The 21,253-nt window shown below is 50.9% G+C and overlaps 1 protein-coding gene across 1 annotated transcript in view; it reads right to left on the reverse strand.

The window, feature by feature from the left end:
- Positions 1-21,069, reverse strand: part of NACC2 (NACC family member 2) — a 62,191-nt gene extending 41,122 nt beyond the window's left edge. Inside the window, exon 1 of the mRNA XM_037399397.1 lies at positions 20,909-21,069. The gene's annotated coding sequence lies outside the window, so the exon portion shown is untranslated. The remainder of the gene's footprint in view (positions 1-20,908) is intronic.
- Between the last annotated feature and the right edge of the window lie 184 nt (positions 21,070-21,253).

Raw genomic sequence — 21,253 nt, forward strand, 5'->3', positions numbered from 1 at the left:
TTTCATGCTGACTATATTAATCCTGTCAAATTTCAGAGTGAGAGAGAAATGATACTGTATATTTTATGGCTGCAATAACTTCTAAGCCATTAGACATGCATGCTGACATGAAAGTAATCAAATTGATTTTTTTCCTATTACAACGAAGAACTTTGTATGAGCAAATAGTCTTTCTGGCACAGGAACGAAACCCCAAGAAGCCTGCACTTGCTCAGGAAATTAGGAAATCGCCACGAGCCATCGTTCAGAAATTTGGCTATTCTGCTTACTCACACGCTCTTGTCACCAAAGCTGGAAGGAACACGCTACAGTCATCCAAACGATTGACAAGAGCCAACACCAGGGATAACTGGAGGTTCCTGAAGCAATGTTAAATATTGCAGACGTTGCCGTTAAGTGCTTTTCCAGCATTAAAGGCTGCACCGAGCCTTTGCTAACCCACCCAGCCCCTCGCACGGGACAGCAGCTTGCTGGCCACTTCTCCAGGCGTTGGGTGTACAAGCCAGAAGAGGTCAGAAAAAGTTGTTTAGAGGGCTTCTCAGCAAGTCCTGAAGACCTCGAAGCACTAACAGATACACTAGAGGTGCCAAGCTGATGGGCTTAAGCCCTTTGTGCACATTGAGGCAGCAGGACATGAGAAAGCCCAATGCCAGGAGGCCAGCTGAGAAAACCAGCTTCATTGTCAGCCCAGCCTCTCCTCCATCCCTCCGCAGAAAGCAGAGAGAAAGATAATTTAAAATAATTCTTTACATGTAAATAGGCTTTTAATCCTAAGTTCCACTTGCTTAGCGTCTTGGCGGTTTTTTTGAAACCCAACTCATACCTGCACTCAAAACTGGGAAGCCCTTCTCTGATTTACAGCAATTACCCAAAATACTAATTTAAAATCCTTTAGCATAACGTGCTTGTAAAGTTCTAGAGAAAGTCAGGTCAAAAGAGACCCCGTGATGGCAGAGGTGATGGTCGGGGTGTCCCTGGCGTGCCAGGGCAGCCCGTGGTGGAGGGCACGGCTGCTGCCCAGAGCTGGGGCTCTGCACGGTGAGGGGGAACCGCTCCCTGCACCTGCACGGGGCAACAACGCGTGCAAACCTGTTCTCCTCCTCTGACGCGTGAGGGCACGTTGGGTGTGAAAGGACAAGGCGGGCTAGGCTCAAAATCTTGAAAGACGTGGCAACCAGAAACAATTAAGTGTAGATAACGAATATAATGTAACAGGCTTACATGTCACCCTGACAGGCGTAGCCACGTCTCTGCCATAGCCACTAAAACTTCAGATTTTCTTTGAATTTTAAACACAGATCTCACACCTTATTGAGAATACTGCTACCAATCATGAAATCAAATTAGATCTTTCAAACCAAGTAACCTGCATGGTGTGCTAAACCTGTCTAAAGGCTCAAACGATGACGGGTGTGTGTAGGTACGTGTGTATGTGTAACTCCTCCAGGCTAGCAAAAGAACTGCAGATTTAACATGCGTTCAGTTGCAAATCAAAATGTTTTAATGGCTCTCTATCACTAAGACCTATTTTTCGTTTTCTTTTGTGTGGTGTTTGTTTAAAAAAAAACCAACACAAAACAAAAAGAACTCAGAAAGACAAAAGCATAACCCCACAACTACAGGGATCGCCTAAACCAAGATTTGCTAAATGACAATTTTCGTGAACTCATTTTTCTTACTACACAAGATATTTGTAAAGTCATCGGTGTTGCTGCTGCAATCCAAACATGCAAAAGGTTTCCACACATTTCATTAAGCAGAATGAACTAACTGTGGGGGTCACTTTGACTTTTTTTTTTTTTTTTAATTTAGCCTTAATTCTGATTTAAGATTTAGCTCCTTTCCCAAACAGAAGTTCACAAAAGCAAAGACTCACACTTGCAGCCGTAAAGCCTCTTGCTGTGCACCCACGTAGACGCAGTTTGTTATCCATTTTTTTTTACCTTGCAGAACCCAAATAAAACCGCCCTGTGACTCTGCCACGATTTCTTTTCGGGGAGCTCTCCCCAAGCCAGGCTGAGCAAACAGCCCCTCGCTGCTTTTTCCACTTCTTCCAGCGTTTACTGTTCACCTACTTGGTCCATGAGTGCCCTCCCAACCAGCACAGCAGCACCTGCGGTTCATCGCCCACACTCCTTTGCAGTGACCGCAGCGCTCCGCACTGCTGCTACAGGCACGGAGGGAAGGGACGGGCTTGGTGTGACAACCCCAGCCACACTGGGGGACAGGGCCAGCGTTGAGGGCTTCCTATTGCTACAGCCCCAGCTCGCATCACCTCCAAGCAGAGCTGGGTTTGGGGTTTTTTTGGTTTGGGGGTTTGGTGGGGATTTTTTTGTTGGTTTTTTTTGGGTTGGGGTGTTTTTTAATTGCATCTAAGCAAGCCCTATCCCAACAAAACCCAAGCCTCAGCACCATTAACCAGAACCCACCAAATGGGTCCCTTCCACTGCCATGGTCTGTAAGGATCCAGCCTCCTGAAGCCAGCCTGGTCCACGTACCGGGATCTGCAGCTGCAGCTCCCGGAGGAAGATGACTAGTCAGCACATGAGGCATGAGCCACAGCCCATAATCACCTTCACCTGAACCGCGGCGCCTTCGGCTACCCAGTAGGAAACAGAGAACCCTTTTAGCCAAATCATTACAAAATCATGCTTTAAAGTTATTACCCAAACCTCCCAAATCCATAGTTTTGCAAAGGTAAGAGGGGTCTCCTGGGAGAGGAGGCGAACAGTATCCATGAGTTTCTCATGACCTTACGGAGATTGCCATGACAACACCGCTTCGATCCTCCAAACATGGATATATTCATTTGCACTAGTGTGATTGAGAATAATTAGAGCGAGATTCCCCGAGCCGGGGAGTCACAATCGTACAGCGGTTCATGGCAGCGGAGCCCAAGTTTTGAGGGAAGCAGCCTCAAATTTAAATGTAAAAAAGAAAACCGACAACACTCTTTAGAGCCGCGTGACCTAATTCATTATAAAGAATGTCAGTTAGCAAACCTTTTAAATAAAACATTAAGCTAGAGGTAATTTGAAGCCTTGTGGATTTTGTTTTACTCAATTATTTTCTAATGCTTCAACTTCAAGAATAAATATGCAGAAATAAAAAAAAATACTAAGGGTTTCATTTAATTCTTTTTCAAAAGAAATGAAGACATTCATACTAAACCCAAATACCCTCAACCGAGCCAGATTTTTAATTAAAACTTTTCTGTCCTACAAGATTCTTCAAGGTTGTACTATCTGCTTCCACATCCACGAGCCAGCATCACACCTGCAGATGGGCAAGCACCTAATTCACGTTGGCGTAACCTCTACCATGCACTAAATTTATTTTTTTTTAATTCCTTGCCCGTAATTTACATAACCAGTTGCCATTCTCATGCTGTTTGTTGGGAAGAGTGTCCCTCCAGCAGAGACAGCAGCAGATCACATTGGCCCCCGCTTTGGTTCTATCAATGCGTGATGGTGACGGCGTGGCTGGAGCGAGGCAGGCAGGGATGAACAACTCGGCAAAGAGCAGTGGCGGATAAAAGCCACTGTTGATCTGCACAGTGTAACATGAGGTTAATTGGGAAAAGGGAGAAAACAAAGGGAAGGAGCTTGATGATTAGTGCTGCAAATGCTCTTTAAGAAATACTATAAACCCCAAAGAAATTCACGCTGCAGCCCATCTCAGAGGCTGGGCTTACCTACAGAAAGAAGAATTTGAGTCTAGAAAATTTCACTGTATTTTAAAAGACTCTAAGGTCTTCCTTCAACCTGGACAAGCTTTTCTGAGTGTTTTGACCCATCACCGGGCAGGTTCCCAATGGGAAACAGGTGACTGATGTGAACAGGCACCCAGCCTCTCCAGGAGGTCCAGGTGCTGCTCTGGACACAACCCAGCTCCATGCTGGGCTCACACCTGAGTCCACCACCATACAGCAACCCTGATCTTTGCATTTACAGTCTTTTTCAAAAGATAAAGGAAAAAACAGCCACTTATATGCAGTCCTGGTGGGTTTTTTTAATTTCCTAACCATTACAGCAGTCCAAGGGAAAAAAAATTCACCCTACTCCCTTGACATGGAATACTCCCGGATATATTTCCAACTGGAAATACAAGAGGAACATGGGAAAAGAGAAATCAGTTGTCCAGCATGAGCAATAACTCTGCTGTCCCAGTTGAAGCCAGCACTGGGCACGCACACAGGCAGATTCGACACCAGCAAGCCCAGCAGCGCAGCCCACCTCTGAGGACAGAGCCCACCCAGGACAGGAAAAAAAAAAAAAAAAAAAAAGAGGAAAAAAAAAAAAGAAGTTTAGAGCTAAATATTTTATTTCCATTTGGCAGCATCACTGTTTTCAAGAGGATACCAGGAAGAAATTTGCAGAAAAGTGCTCAACACCGCTCCGCCAGCAAGTCCGCACCACAAAACACTCAGGAGACAAAGAATGCCAGAAGATAAAAAGATTCCTTTCTGCCACTGTGTTTAGAGTAAAACACCACGCTACTTTGATTTATCCTTCCATGTAATCTTGGAAAAAAAGTAAAAAAAGTCACCCCTTCCCAGGAATTCATTAAGTGGGTTCCAGCGTGCACCTCCACGCTCCAGCTCGCCGTGGGGGGCAAGCAGGGTACCAGGAGATGCCCGGGGCAGGCCATGGAAAGCACAGGGCAGAGCTGACTCTTGTAATCGCTCACTGCTGTAATTATCACATCGCAACCACACCCTGGGGCCACTTTCAGGGTATTAAAAGTTCTCCTCCGTGCCACCGAAGTACAGTATCTCGCACTGGGAGCCGGTACAAACAGTGGTACCCAGCTGAGCAGCATCATGTGCGTGGCACTGCTGCATCCCCCCGCCCTGGGCGCTCCGACCCCGCTCTCACCAAGGGCCTCTTTTCAAGATCGAAAACTACTGATGAATCCATTTCTCTGCAGCAGAGAATAAACAAGGATTAGTATTCACCCGTTCATAACAGGGAAACCCTGCAGCTAGAGGTGGAGTCAGTCAATGCCTGAACATCCAGCCTAAGTTGCTTGACGAATGCTAACTACAACTCCCAGCTTATTTATCTAATTTGGTTTGATTTTAAAATATTGAGTTATCTAACCAGACACACACAAAAAAAAAATCTGAAAATTTCCCATGCTATGAAAACTCCCTGTGCCATTTTATGGTGCTACAATTCAATATATATTTCTGAATTTTACTGAGTTTTATCAATCACATTTGTATTGAGAAATGCCTAAAAAAAATTCAGGGCAAAGGCTACCATTTTTCAAAATGATCTTAAGTGCCTGAAAAATAGGGTCCTACAGTGAATGAGCCTTTCCAATTCTGACTGTGATCCGTAGCCTGTAAATATTTCAGTCATTTAAACCCGTTACAATATTTACTAGGGTCTATTTTTGTCAATCAATCTATAATAAGAGCAGAACATCCCTTTACATACCTATAAAATAATACTCTCTACTTGAGTAGGGTCTGGTTTCTGTATTAGAAAAGGGCAGCTCTGAACTGATACAACCAGTTTGTCACACAAAAAAAAAAAAAAAAAAAAAAAAAAGAATATGGAGGAGGGATAGAGTCAGTGGCACAATCCACAATGACTTCAGCCAGGCCAGGATCTCCTCCAAGAACAGGCTGATGATGCTCAGAGAAATGCGAAGAAAAACGGCAGGACCACCCGTCCCACTGCGGGCATCTGTGGTCCCACCTCCCATCACCCAGGCAGTGCCTTTTATTCAGGATGGTCTTACTGGTCCCAGTGATACAGAACCTTAACAGTGCCATAAATGTGGAATATTGAACATCTGGGGAACCTGTCACTGCAAAATAAGTCGGGCAGCTACAAGCACTGCTCATGGTGAAGGCGATGCTCCGCACCCCTGCCCGCTGGAAAGACGAGACACACCACCAAATAATTCCAGAGAGCAATGAATAGCTGAACGCTGTCAGAGCCTGTACTGACTATCAGTACAGATTTAAAACAACGATCTAAATGCGAAAAGCCTGTCTATTCCTGAGCCCATGAGGTACAATACTCTCCCCCCCAGCCCCAGCCCTCATTTTAAAATTCATCCTTTATCAGCTTGAGTTGAGAAAATCCAGTAGAAAGGCACAAATGGATTGTGCTAGTAAGCAGAAAAACTGTTACATCTTCTGAATGTAATTTTGCCAAAAGCCTCTGCACAATTTTTTTTGTCACGCTTTGCATTATGAAGGAAATTTCTTTTTAGAAGAACAGGAGAATGATTTGCATAATATTCTTTGCAAGTTAATATCAGCCTCTGATAATGATCTCTGCATAATGCAAAAACGTTTGAGAAGACTGTTACAACACTAAGTAATCATATTTTAAATTATGTTTCCCTTTATAGAAAGGTGTTGCAAAAACACACAGACATGAAATCTGTCTGTTGAAGTCCCAAGAACCACCTGACCATCTTCCCACTATTCTACTGTTACAGATTGCAACACTGCCTTTCAAAATCTTACAAAACAAATTACACTGCAACAGTCTGGCTTCACAGAAGGCAGAGCTTTTTCCTGTGCTGATGCTCCAGCACATTACATTTCACAAGAGCTTCTGATGTACTGCACAAGTTAAGCAAGGACCTAGAAATTAAGATGGAACACAATTAGACGTACCGCAGTAATTAAGGCAGAATCTCCTGGCCGCGCCGTCACTAAGCTGTGCCACGCCACGACGGAACACCGAGTGGAGGTGGCAGCACCGGGGCATACCCCAACTGCCACCAGGTACTGGGGACACTGGTTTATCTGGGTCACTCCTGCTCGGTGGGCTGCAGAGCCACGCACAGAGCACCAGAAGCGATGACTGTGCCACCACTGCCACGTCCCCACGGCACAAAAAGGTGTCCCCTCCGGCAGCCAGCGATCTTCCCAAAATCTCTCCGAGGGATTAGGTGTTGTGTGATGCAGTCACAAGATCTCTGCTAACGCCATCATTCATGCCTAATTAGGTCAGGAACTAAACATAAAAAGAAGAGGTCCAGGAGGAAGCCATTTATACAAGCCTGCCGAGCAGCAACCTATTAGATGTGGGCACTGGCTATTTCCCTCAGCCCATCTCAAACAGGGGATGTGGGTGGGAAGCTAATGCACTGGGATATTAAATGCTTAATAAGTCACTAAGACTTAACCACAACCAAGTGGTTTAAACCTGAGCTAACCTTCCCCAAACTAAAATAAAACTGCGAAAGGAACAGAGAGAGGTTCCTGGGACAACCGCTGCGCAAGGCAATAAAATGCAGGAGTCGTACGCTTCGATGAAGCAAAGGCAGAGAACGCTTTCAGCCCAATCTATTTCTCATCATAGCAATGATGTAACAGTCTCGGAGGAAAGCATGAGGCAGGATCCACGGCGTAGGCTGCGCTCCCGAGAGTATGGTATGTACCCCAGAGAGCCACTGTCCCCAGCCCCTGCCCATAGCATCCTCAGGACCACAGAAGAGAGCACATATAGTCCAGCTCGTGCTACCCACGTCTCTGACATATACAACAGGGCATCATTCAGCCTTGAGGGTGGGTGGTGTTTTTCCCCACCTACAAAACTAAGTCTAAAATTCAAATACCAGATCTGGGCAGCCAAGGCACGGAGAAAACAGCCTCCTGCCCGTCAGAGTGCGCTCGGCAAGGCAGCTGTGTGTGCAACAGCTGCACTTGGTGCAGAAAGCGTAACAGAGCCTGTGGTCACTCCTCTCCCCTACACGTTTTGGTAACCTGCAGTTTGTCCAGCCGCGTTCAGCAACAGGCAGGAGAAGAACAACCAGAGTAAGTTCTCAGGCCACAGACCAGCTAGAAAGTGTTTGGGGAGCATTTCTGCAGACGCTTTTGGTGGCACTGGCTGTCACAGTGCCATCAACCCATGTACATGCTCCGAGGTTTTTGCAGGGCCTTCAGCACCTCGAGTCGCCACACACCAGGCTGTACCCACAGATGCTCCAGCACTGCGGACACAACCCCCTCCATCCCCACCAGGCTGTGGGGCACAGTGTGGGGCCAGACACTTTTGCAGTGTATTGCCAGGTGCCAGCACACCCTGCCTGGGAGCAGCTCAGGCTGATCCCCCCCCAGTGCTCCAACCCCATCCTACCACAGAACCATGGAACCACAGAATGGTTTGGGTTGGAAGGGACCTTAAAGATCACCCAGTTCCACCCCCCTGCCATGGGCAGGGTCACCTGCCACTAGACCAGGTTGCTCCCAGCCCCGTCCAGCCTGGCCTGGAGCACTTCCAGGGATGGAGCATCCCCAGCTGCTCTGGGCAGCCCGTGCCAGCACCTCAGCACCCTCATGGTGGAGAATTTCTTCCTAACATCTAATCTAAATCTGACCTCTTCCAGCTTAAAGCCATTGCCCCTTGTCCTATGACTACATGCCCTTGTAAAAAGGCCCCTCCCCAGCTTTCCTGTTGGCCCCTTTAGGTACTGGAAGGTGCTCTAAGGTCTCCTGGAGCCCTCTCTTCTCCAGGCTGAACAACCCCAGCTCTCTCAGCCTGTCCTCACAGGAGAGGTGCTCCAGCCCTCTGATCATCTTCGTGGCCTCCTCTGGACTCGCTCCAACAAGTCCATGTCCTTCTTATCTTGGGGGGGTACCAGAGCTGGACGCAGTCCTGCGGTTGGGGTCTAATGACGGAGCAGAGGGGGAGAAGCACCTCCCTTGACCTGCTGGCCACTCTTCTCATACCTTTTAACGAGCTTCAAGCAGTTCCTTGCTATACCTCACCATGGGCTTCCTCGAATGGGTTTGCAAACTCCTTGCCCTCCCATCACCAGAAACACCGATGCTGAACCCACTAGCAGCGGTGTCCTCATCTCTGTGCTGGAGACAGGTCATCAGGTTCCTCTGCAGCTCCCAGACTCGTGCAACGGTGACCGAAATGAAACCCAGCGATGGATGCAACGCTGGCAGAAGGGGAAATCAGTGGCTGCCCCAGGCTGCTGTGCTCCAGTGCAGACCATGCCTGCGGCCACGGCACACACTGAACGGCAGTACGGGCTCAGGGCGCACAGCAGCTGCTGGAGCCACCGATCTGGTGCTGGGCAGAGCACTCATTACAACTCTCTAATAAGCAGATTTAAAATCAGCTGACTTGGTTTGCAGAGATGCGAGCTGTGACTGCAGCAGGGAAGCCCAGCTACTGGCTCGCAGGGGATGCAGTCACACAGAAAGCCCACACAGAGGTGGCCACTCTGCCCACGGAGCCACCAGCACCTCTGGCCGCATCCAGCTGCGTCTCCAGCAAACCTGCAGAAGAGTCTCCATGAACAGTAGTGTGGGCAATGAATTTGCCCACTCTCTGAGTTCCAGATCACAACTGGTCCTTCTTCATGATGCTACAGCACGGTGGGGCCCGGGGTGAAGCCCCTAATGCCCTGACTCTGCAGGGACACCCAGCAACACGAGCAGCACTGGGAACTTGGGGTGGTTTTTGTCGTTTTGTTTTTTCAAAAACTTGCAAGCAAATCTCTCCTTCCCTTCCCCCAGCTGACATGTCCATCCACACCGGTGCATGGTACCACCAAACACAGCTCATATGCCACACACACACACCCCTACATGCCTCATCACCTGGATGCCAAGAGGGAAAGCTTCTCCAACGTCCAGCAACCACCGCAGCTGTCAGCACGTGCACCTGGGAGATGACAAGGGTGTAGGAACTGCCTCATGAACTGCCTGAACCAAATACATCTATCGTTAATGCTAGATGTTGTGTTTTACACACCCCTGAGGCACAGAGGAAGAGGTCAGGAGCAGGCTGGAGGGTGGCGAGCCTGTGAGACACTCCAACGATTTCTACAGCGCGTATCCGTGCTGCACAGCCAAGGGAGGCTGCGAGAGCATGGCTCCTGTGGGGCTGGCACTCGGCATTAACTTGTGTTGCTTTATATTGCAATATTGCAATTGAACCGTATAATAAACTGCTTTAAGAATCAGCGGGGGGGAAATACCACTGTGGAGGTGTGAGAGCTGCATTTGTTCCTCCAGGTGGTATAAACACATCATGACTTTCACTATATGAAACCTTATAAAGCAGTAAAGGCTACCTGGAACATTTTTGTTGTTTAAAAATCACTTAAAAAGTGACACGATGCACCATGGACATCACCCGGGGACACGAACCGCTGTACTGGTCCTCTGTATTTTGCTGGTGGCCATACAGAAAAAAAGTAACGCCCGATGCTCTGCCGAGCTGTGGTGGGGCGCATGGCCTGGACCAGACACAGTGCAGGTTCTGCTCTGGATGCAGACCATGGGTGAGGTTTGTCCAGAGCTCACCACGGTGTCAGGCAGGTGGTACTCACAAGCCTGCAGATCTTTGCTCATCTCTCAGGCAGGAGCTGCCAGGAGGCAGCAGCTCCCTGCCGTCAAGACCTTCTGCAGGGGCTGGCAGCACTCAGGCGAGCACAGACTGGATCTTTCTCAAAGCATCCATTGGACTTGAGTTAAAAAATATAACTAGCAGTGTCAGTAAGCCTCAGTAAAAAACCAAGAGATCTGGTCTACCTGCAGAAAACAACCTCTCCGTGCAGCGCGACCGCTGCCAGGACAGCTCAGCTCCAAGCCCTGCTGCGCACACGACGGCTGCCTCCAAGGACATGCTGTGATTTCATCACTCAGTTCTTCCACCCGCTCCAAGCTGCACTGCCCTCCTATCCCACCCGCAGCAGCCACAGCTCCCTTCCAAAGAGCAAAAAGTTAAGTTCTCCCTCCTGTGTCGTTTCCTGTGCCGAATCCAGAGCAGTCAGCAAGTACTGCAGGATACACCTCCCCTAAGGCCACTCTCAAACAAGACAACAGCCAGTTTGGGATCTTAAGGGGAAGGTAAATGAGGAAACTTGCTAAATTTGATTGTAAAAATATTCATGAAGATACCAAGCAGCTCGGGTACCTCCAGCTCTCTGCAGAAGTGCCCACCAACTCGCAGGGAAATGCACAGGCGCTTGTCCAAGCCTTTGAAGGGTCTCGAGCGGGGACCACCAGGCAGCCATGTAAGCCCGTGGAGAGGGATGGACACTACCAGGGTATCACTGACAGCAGGACAGCAACTGACCTTACAACTGTGATGGGCTCTGACAAGGCAACGGCTTGAGATGCACCGGCTCCTGTGCTCCTCTCCAGGCTGGTGCCCACTGGGAGGCAGAATGGGACAGCACATTACGGTCTCTTCCCCAAACTGGTTCATGAATCTTCAAGGATACAGGACGAGAAATCTTAACAATGCCATGCAAGGATATAAAAGCTGCTTTATGCTGAAATCAGCACTGCAATCTGAAAGCAGAAGTGTTGTCACCATTAGTGGACCTGAAAACCATGCAGAGCCAAGCCACCCCAGCTGGCAACACAGGGTCTCCAGCCCTCATTGCCCCGCTCTGTGGTAAAGCACCCTCAGGCTCCACACCTGCACTGCACGCACCTTGGGCTCAATCTACATTTTTAGAGACGCACAATAAAAAACACCAATGAAAAAAACCCAAACAACCCAAAAACAAACCACCCAAGAGTCATCTGAAAGACCAGTTATTAGATTGCTTGAAATGACTTGAAATGAAATTCCCACAGATTTTATTGGACTGCTCAAATATTGATCCTGGTGTCCTTCTCGCTCGCTTTGCAACGCAGAAATACACCTTGCTAGAAATCCCACCTGTGTGCTGAGCCAGGAACACGCACGGGGAACGTCTGGGGTTGCTTTGGTTTGTTCCCTCTTCCTTGGCCTCCAACCACCAGCGCACATCAATACAAGAAGCCAGGAGCTTCACACAGTAATTCCTTTGTTCCCTGCCTGCGCGCCTGCAGCACGCCGAGCGATGGCAGAGCACGGGAAGCCTCCGTGCCCACGCAGGAACAGGAGCGTGCAACACGTGCCGCAGCTCCCATCCCGGGTGGTTGCCTCTCTGGTGGTCATCACCTGGCTGTATCTCGGAGGGCTTCTGGACCAGGTAACCCTCAGGAGCCTTCCAGATCCCCTGCCCTCAGGAATTCCCTCCCCATGCAGAATCCCCATGGGACTGTAGGAGAGGAGGGCAGAGAGAGCCTGAGCACACCGGGATATTCTGCTGGGCTCTGTGTCGCTCTGGTGAGGCTTCCCGTCCCCTCCCAGCCCCTGAGATTGTTTAACCTGACTGGCACAAACGCTGTTGGTTTCACCCACAGGTACAAAGCAGCACCCTGGGGTGCACCTGTGCCAGTGCACCCCCAGTTCATCTGCCCAGCACAGCTGGGACACAGATGGGTCATGCTCCGGCGAGGTCTCCCCCATTCCTGTCAAATAAGATGGTGTTTGGATCCTCATCCCAAATTCTCAGGTTACAAAACCACGCAGTGCCTCAACACTTGACAAATAACACCAACAGTATACATTATTTTTTTACCTACATAAAAAGAAAATAAAACAATGAAACCCCAGCCTCTGCTGCGTGTCAATAGCTACTTCAGAGCTCCAAGCAAGCGCCTCCATCACCCCGGCCATCCAGTATCCCAGTCCCTGTGGTGAGGTGCCAGCAGCACGCTCTGTGCTTCATGGCTCACTTCACAAGGCATGTGCCCAGCCCCAAGAAGCTCCATCATTCTCTCCCAAGCCCTGCAGATGTTTCAGCTCAAGCCGGCCTCCTGGCCAGCACCCCAACATCCCCTCCCTCACTTGACTGCCTGCGCAGTAAAGCACCACGCAACGGCACTGCGAGCTCAGAGGAGAGTGGAGCAGCTGGAAGGCAACAGCTCTGCAACTTCCAAATTCCTATTTAGCTTCTTTTAAAAAAAAAATAAATAAATAAAAAAATCACACTCGCAGCATAAATGCAAGCTGGGCTGGTACTTCGCTCCTCCCTCATTGGGATGCGCTCATCCTTAACTTACAGCTCATCCTTAACTTACAGCTCATCCACTCACGAGGTGCATCACAGCCTCCTTAGCAGCTCACACCCCCTGTTAACACGCCAGTGCCCCATCCCGATGGTGAGGACAGCTGCCTGCTTCTCCAAAGGACCTGCCCTTCCCAAGTTCTCCAGCATCTCGCGGGAGGTGAGGGAGATGTGCAGCTCTTGGCCAGCACAGGGCAAAGCTCTGGAGAAGGTGTCCAGAAGCCTTGGATGGGGCAGCTCAGAGTGTCCTGGATGGGCTGGAGCCTTGGCAAGGCTGGAGCGGCCGAGTGCAGCCCCTGGCCCGGACGGAGCCGTGGCATGGATCCTGGGAGCTGTCTGATGAGTCAAGAAGTCCCACTGTTCAATTCACAGCCTGGGAATTAGTCAATCCTCCTCTTTCGCCTGGGGTGGGGAGTGGGGCCTGGCCCCCATCCAAATATTGTGTAAACTGGAAAAAAAACCAACCAACCCTATTTAAAATAACCAAAACAAACCCCAAAACAGTTAAGCTGTAGAATTACTGTTTTGGAGGAATGGGGGAAAGCTGAAGCTGTAACAGCAAGTTCTCCCATTCCCTTCCTCTGAGAGCCTTAAAAAGGCTTCCCACCATCCCGCTACGGCCCTTCTCACATTACACTTGGACAAACCAAAGGGAAGCCTGGTGCTCAAGGTCAGGGTGACAGCCAGCCACCCAGGAGCCCAGCCCGGGGGTGCCCAGGGGTGCCCAGGGGTCTGCTCCAGCCACCGGCTGCTGCTCCGGCTGATGGGCAAGCCCTGCCCCGGTGGGGATTCCGGCAGGGGAGGGATGGAGGAATGGAGCGATGAGGCTGTTCTCTGTCGGCTTCAATTCCATGGATGCCCACGCAGAAAGCTAACACAACCTTCCCAACTTCTACTTTTTTAAAAGGCTTTTCTCTCTCTCTCCTTCCCCCCCAGTTTTTAAAATCCAATTATAGCACGACTCTCTCAGCAGGGGTCAGTGTAGAATAAGAATCGCCAGAGTTAATGGACATAAGACCAAGAAAGATTAATGCCTAAATGGTTTCAAAAGTTGTATGATGCTGATTTCATTAACATTTTAATTGTAATGTATCTTTTTAATCTTCTTTCACACTAATGGTTTTATATGCTTCAAAAAAAAAGAAAAAAACTGCTGACAACAAAAATATCAACATACCAAAATTAACAGACGGAACTGAGTGCTATAATGGGAACTGAATGAAATGCAGAAAACCGTGTTAATGATGCATTAAGAGTAGGAATTGTGCTCAGACAAGAGTCAAAAATTCAGCACTACAGTTACATGCCCTGTCTTTGCCTCCCCCAGATATTCAGCACAACCCCAGATACGTGCCTTTCAGCTGTGCTGTGCTGAAGCAATAACCCAGGCAACATTACCGAATGCATGCACAGATTTAGCCAAAAGAGAAAAAAAAAAAGCGTGCTTTAAACTTGCAATTAATCTAATTTAATCAGGGTGATAGACCAGAGCAGAAGATTCAGAGGAGGCTTCTGCTGCTGCTGCTGACCATGACCCTTTATTGAACGGCACCGACGCTGCTGTCACCGCTCTGCAGGCTCAGGTACCACGGCCACAGCAGAATTCAGACGTGAAAGATGCAGTTACAACCACCGTGCAAAATTTTATTTTCCTTAATTAGAAGACAATTAAACCTAAGCAGTAATGTTTCATTAAGCATGGGCATGTATTGATGATGTTAGCACGTATAAACGAAGGGAGGCACAAAAGAAGGTAATTGCAGAGCAGACAGATGAAATTTCAAACAACTTTTCTTTGTAGAAACGAGCGACTGAGCGATACAGATGCCTTGACCTGCCTGTGAGGCTGGGCTGCAGCTACAGGAGCCATGCAAAACCCGCAGCGTTTCACTTCGCAGTCCATCTCCCTGCTAACGAGTTCTGATGATCTAGTCGGAGTGATACAAACCCTCCACACCAGCACCTGGCAAACTGCAAAACCCTAGAGTTCGCAACAAGAGCGTGACTCCAGCCATATTTGTAACAGAACGTAACCAAAAAGCAGATTCTCATACCCAGGTTGAGTCCTACGAAGGACTGGCCACAGCCAGCGCAGCACTTTGCAGGTTTCCAGCGAAGGGGCACCTATCCAGAGGGGCTGCCCCTGCCTGGGGGCATCTCCTGCCAGCAGGATCTGAGCTGTGAGCTCCGCACCCAAGAGCCACACTGCAGGAGGGGTCTGTGGCCCACCAGGGTGGCCCAGCCCAGCCCACTGGACGTCTCCCACCCGACACTGGCCATCCCCATCCCTTGGAAATCAAGGCATTTTAACCACCTTCAAATAGATCAGACCTCACTCCCCATGTGTTTCGGGCACACGGCCGTCGCCTTCTGCCTTGAAACACCAACCCTTCCCACACCCACCCGTTACACCTCTACCCAGCATAATCCCTCCAGAGCTTAGCGCCCTGCAAAGCACCGAGCACCAAAACATTATCACTCCTTTGCCGTGTCATCACTAAACAGCGTCTTCTACAGCATCTCTGCGAGGAAGTATGTTATTTCCAAACCTAACCCTCCTCTTCCTAATGCCTCATATAATCGGAGCGTAAATGTTTGTCCTATGACAGAGAGAACTGGCATGTTAAACACGTCCCCCCACACAAAATACATATATATATAACCGAGGCTGCCATATGCTTCCCCAGTGGATATCATGATAGGAACGCGCGCATGGAGCCGAGCCAGCGCTGGCACTCGAACACAGGACCCTTTCCACACAACTGCTCTGCCACCGAGCCCACGAGCCTGAGTAAGCACAAGCTCCGTCGTATTTAACTTGCGATCCTTCGCACACGCTATTCTTCACTGTGCTGCCGAAATTCAGTCTCCAGACACCCGGGGATGAAAAACATCTGGCTCCTCTCCCCGAATCGATAGATCCAGAAGAGCCCTGATTGCCACAAATGAGATGCTGCAAAGAAAAGGAGGATTTTTCTTCTCCTGTTTTTTTGCAAATGATTAATAGATCCTGATACTGGCTTTATTGCTGTGAGGATGACACCGGGAGGTGAAGTATTTAATCTCATCCCAGTGACTATATATGGTCACTCTGATGGAGTCACCTCCCTCCCCTTACGCTCGGCTGCCCTTCGCTCCTGGCACTAGCCTCCGCAGCAAACTGGCAGTGCTTGGGCACAGCGCCGGTGAGCCAGCAGTCAGCAGACTCCCCACATTAGTACGCTCTCTTCCCCCCTTTCCTATTTTTGGGGGCTTATAATCCCCCCCAAAAACACCTTAAATTGGGAGAAAACCAGAGAGAATACACAAATAATCAGAAAAAACCCCAAACATTTTAAGAGTACTTTATAGAGAACTGTTACATGGGGGGGGGGGGGACACGACGACACACGAACGAACCCTGTCAAGTTATTTATAGTTATTTATGTTTAAATGCACAATTCATAACTGCTTAGAACTTTTTTTAAAAAAAAATCTTTTTGTGAAAAGTATATCAATTTATTCAGCCCCCACACACTGGTTTGTTATTGGAGGGGAGTTCGTGGCTGCTGAAGCAGGAGCAGTGATTTCTGCACACCCCCCATCCACCCACCTAGGGGGAAAAAATGTGCTGAAATATTTGTCTTCATAGGAAATGCAACACAAAAATGTACTTGACATGCAAATATTTTTTTTTGAAGTCTGACGTGAGGACCTCTAACAAGACTGAAGCCAAACTGCGACGTCTGTGAACAACCCAGGAACACGCAGAGCACAAATCCTGTGCCAAGGGCTATTTATCTTCATTTTATCCCATTGAGCCGTGAGCTTTCGGGGGTCTCGGTCACCATACCAAATAATTGCTCTTGTCACCACTGGCCCCAACGCCTCCTCCAGCAAGGAGCTCAGAGGAGGAGCTGGTGCTGTGCACAGGCTGTGGATACCAGCAACCTCCCCCCCATCCATCAGTCCACCCACAGGGCAGCCTCCACTCCAGCTGAATCCGGAGATGAGGAAGAGTGTGGTACCTTCAGTGGGTTGAAACCCCACTGGCCAAGGAAAAGGAGGAAGCTCCACACACTTCTTCCATCACCCAGGACTCTACGTGGCAGGCTCAGTCCCAGCAGTTTGATTTTTATTACCTCCGTCCCCATTTAGGAGTAAGCACATGACAAAAATGAGTGCAATCCTGCACAGTGGAGCTCGCCTGGGGATTGCCTCTCCCTCCCTGGAATCACGGCATTTTAGCAAGTTTTCCTTTAGCAGCAGTATTTGTGGATACAAAGACTGTAGGATTTAGGGGTTTTTTCAAAATTCCTGTTCTGCCTCCAAACATTTGCTTAAAAACAAGTTGAACTTAAAAAAAAACAAAAAAACAAACCGCTAATGAATCACAGTTCCTAGCAAATGAGCAATTGCAGTTGACACAATGAATTATGCCTGAAGCAAGCTGGGAAACATATTTTGCAAATGATCTCATCCACAGGCAAACCTGGCATGACACTTGATTTGCTAAAAAAGACACAAAGCCTGTCAAAATTCCTGTCACTTCACAAATAAAGTCAGGTAGAGAAAACCAACAGCCTCACCCTCCTTTAAGCATGCTTCACCTATCTCCCAATTGCTCTGCAGGCTTGGTTTAAAAAAAAACAAAACGCCACACACCACCTCCTTTAGGTGTGCCCGATCCAGCCGGGTGCTGAAGGCTGTCGGGTCTTGCTCCCACTTCCCTGGATGAAGAAGGGATGGGATGGGATGGATGAAGACGGGATGGGCTGGACTGGGAGGCTGCTCTCCGGATGGCAACCACGGGCTCAGGCTCAATTGGAGGGCTAATTGCAGCAAGACACAATGCTCCCTCTGGCCATTAGGTATGGCAGGGAGCTGACAATTCAGTTTAATTTCCTCCAGCTGAATGCCTGTATTTTATCTCTTTCATTGCATTCAACTAAACTCAAAGAAATGGGGAGGGGGGGGAGGGGGGGGGAGAGAGAAATTAAAAAAAATAGAAGTGTAGTAGGTTTGCATGGCAAGGTTTGGGTAGTGGGGGGGCAGCCCCCCTGCTCTTCAGCATCCCTGGAGCCCTCTAGGACCGGTTCCTTTCAGCCCAGCCCACCCCGTTTCCCCACCTAAAAAGCTGGCTGACTCAGAAAGCCGGGGAGAAAATTCCAACCCATGGCGGGAGCCTCCTCCTAACCCCATTTTGTCAGGCCTGGGTATTTTTAAACACAGGCATCGTACAGAGCAAGAGCAGTCACATCACCCTTCCGCAGGCTGTTTGGCTCTTGATCGCCCATCTCCGCCACCCTTCACTGACCAGTTTAAGTACAGGTGTGTCAATCAAGGTACTGCGCATCCCTGCGGAGCTCCACAGGCCCAGCACCAGCCCCCCAGAAGGCCTGGCAGGGAAATCGGACTTTATAAGACAATCTAAAATAAATATTTCCATCCCAAGGTGAGATGGTTTCGCCCCCGCTGTCGGCTAAGTGCACGCCAGTCCGGAGGTTTCCCTGAAGCCACCCCAGAGTCCAACAGGCTCTGGCAGATTTCTTGGCGCGTCTTCCCCAAGTGCCAACCAGCAACACAGCCTCACACCTGACACCTCCACGTGGGATTTGAACCAAAACCTAATCCAGAAAGGACTTACCCAGACTTTACAGGCAGGCTCCTTCAAGTTCAAGGAGAAAGGATTTCTCTTTTCCGGGCTCACCAGTGATAACCATGCTCTATGGCCCCCGGACCCGCAGCACAACTGCCCCGCAGGGATGCCCATGGGGATGCTGACCTGTCACTAGCACCTGCTGCAAGGGATTGAAATCTGTGAGGGACCAAAATCTGCCCCCCCTGCCCCAAACCCAAGGGGGCTCCCTCAGGGAGGCACAGAGTTACAGCCGGGGAGCAAAAAGCCTTTGCTATTGCAAAAGGGCCGCGAGAACATCACTTCCAAAACCATCCAGCATCGACACACACGTGTCTTACCTAAAGGTGTCCATCATCTCCTAGGAACAGAGGAGGGCTCTGGGAAAAGCCTGGGGAGCCCTCAACAGCCAACCCCCCCAGTGCCAGCACCGAGCACCCTGAGCATCCTGAGCACAGGCACGAGGGGCAGGAAGGGAAAATCTCCCCAGGGGCCTGTTCCCGGCCAGCAGAGGAAGGGTGGTCCAGCCCAACAGCCGAGCCCCTGGGTAAGGGGGTCTGAGCACGGGACCCTGAGGTGTTCCAGGGCAGCACGCTGCCAGGGCAGCGCAGGAACCGCATGTCTCGCCCCCACAGGCTCCTTCCAAGGATGCGCAGGGCTCCGGCGTACGCGCTCACCGACGCCTGACTTTCAGCCAAGTCCTCGTCTTGCCCAGCAATCCCTGGAAGTTTTCTTTGACAAATTTTAAGTTCTAGAAATCCATCCCCACCCTTCGGCATCCAAATACTACAACTCGTCCCCCATGAAGCTGTATTTATAAGGCCTCTACAGGAGGAAAAGCCCCAAAACCACAACAGTTGCAGCCACGGAAGGCCATTTATCCTCAGGAGGAGGAGGAGAAAACCCTAATTATTTTATATTTGCCACTTACTTCAGATCAAACCATTATTACCTCCATTACCCACACCTGGAGGTCACAGGCTTATTGTCCTAGGCTGGGTAAACAACATCAATTCAGCTAATGAGGAAAGGCTTTATGATTTTTAGTTGAAGGGGTTTATTTAATAGCATGTTGTAAGGCAGGTAATTGTGCTTGAACGTCGCACTTTTAGGCGGGACTGGCTCTCCCGTCCACCCCCGGAGGGCACTGGGGACCCCACCGGGTTTGCGCTGCCGCTGCCAGGGCCACCCCAGCAGCCACCGCCGAGAAGCCACCACGAAGGCAGCAATCATTCCCGTTTGTTTACCGATTCCAACTTCTCCTCCTGTTTAATATTTCAGCGGGAGATGCTAAACCCGCCCGCCAGGCCCTCAATTACGCAGGGCGCGAGGCAAGCACTTGGCAGGCACCGAGCCCATCAAGCCGCCTGCAAGCTCGCAAATGCCTCCTGAAAGGAGGGGGGGAAAAAATAGGGAATATTCAAATTAACGAGCCAGCGGGTAATGGAGACTTGACTGGAAGGGATCCTATGCTTTGCCTCGGTGGGTACGAGCGAGCTGGCGGAGCAGGCGATGGACGCCGTCGGGTTATTTTCCGACAGCCGGGAAGATGTTTGGAGAAGTCCTTGAGCGCAGCAGCCGCACTTTAAGGAGAGCAGCCCGCAGCCTGCAGCAGGCAGGGCAAGGCGCCAGCGCTCGCTCCATAAATTCCCAATTTTTCCTATCAAAGCAGGTGAGGACCCTGCCCCTCACCGGCTGGGAGGCACAGCACCCGTCCCACAGGGAGCCCCCCCAGCCATGCCACCGGGAGCCCCCAGCTGCCAGGGGGGCACCGGGCACCGCGGCCAGCATCACTCCCAAGCGCCAGATTTAGGCGTTCGGCTGGGTTCTGGGTGCTTTGCTTTTTTTAATATCTCCCTTTTCCCAGCGTTTTCCTCCCTGGGAAAGTCCAAGCCTGCTCCTGCCTTTTGCCATTAACCCCACCCCCCCCCCCCCCGCCCCAGCCGGCCCCGCAGCCCCTTCCAGGGTATCCCTAAAATCCCATTTTCCACCTTCGTGCAAGACTTGAAAACACCGCAGGAACTAACCCAGTTCACCCCAAACCAGCTCCCCAGGTGGGGTCCCCCACCCCCCAAAATCCTGCACCCCCCTGGGCTGCGCCGGGCTGAGCCCCCCCCGGGAGTGCCCGAGCCCCCCAGGGGGTGAGCGCAGGGGGGATGCAGGGGGGTGCCCGCAGGGGGGTGACTGCAAGGGGGATGCGGGGGGTGCCCGCGGGTAGACGCGCTATGTGCCCCCCCCCCCCAAAAAAAAGAATAATAACGGGGGGGGGGGACGGGGGGGGGAATAAGGGGGGGCAGGCGCGTGGGTGTGTTGCAGCGCTCCCCCCGGGTTCGGGGGGGGGATTAAAGCGCGACGGGGGTGGCGGTGCCCGGGGGCCCCCCGCCGCCCCGGCCCGGCCGCGGCGCTCACCTGCGGGGCGCCGCCGGAGCCTGCCCAGGCCTAGGCGGGCGGCGCGGTCCCGGCGGCAGCAGGAAGTGGTTCCGGCCGCTCTCACATGGACTCTCCCTGACCTCGCCCAGCAGCGCCGGCAGCCGCCGCCGCCGCGCAGTGCCGGCCCCGCCGGCCGGGCCGCCCCGCCGCGGGGGGGGAGCGCCGGGGGGGGCGGGGGGAGCGGCGCGGGGCGGACACCGGCCCCACCTCCCGCCACCGCCCGCCGCCCCCGGCCCGGCGGGGGGAGGGACCGCGGGGGGCGGGACCCGAGCGGGCACCCCCGGGCCGGCGGCGGGGCCGGGCACGGCACGGCAGGGCGCGCTT

Source organism: Falco rusticolus, chromosome 9, assembly GCF_015220075.1.
Source record: "Falco rusticolus isolate bFalRus1 chromosome 9, bFalRus1.pri, whole genome shotgun sequence".
NCBI lineage: Eukaryota > Metazoa > Chordata > Aves > Falconiformes > Falconidae > Falco > Falco rusticolus.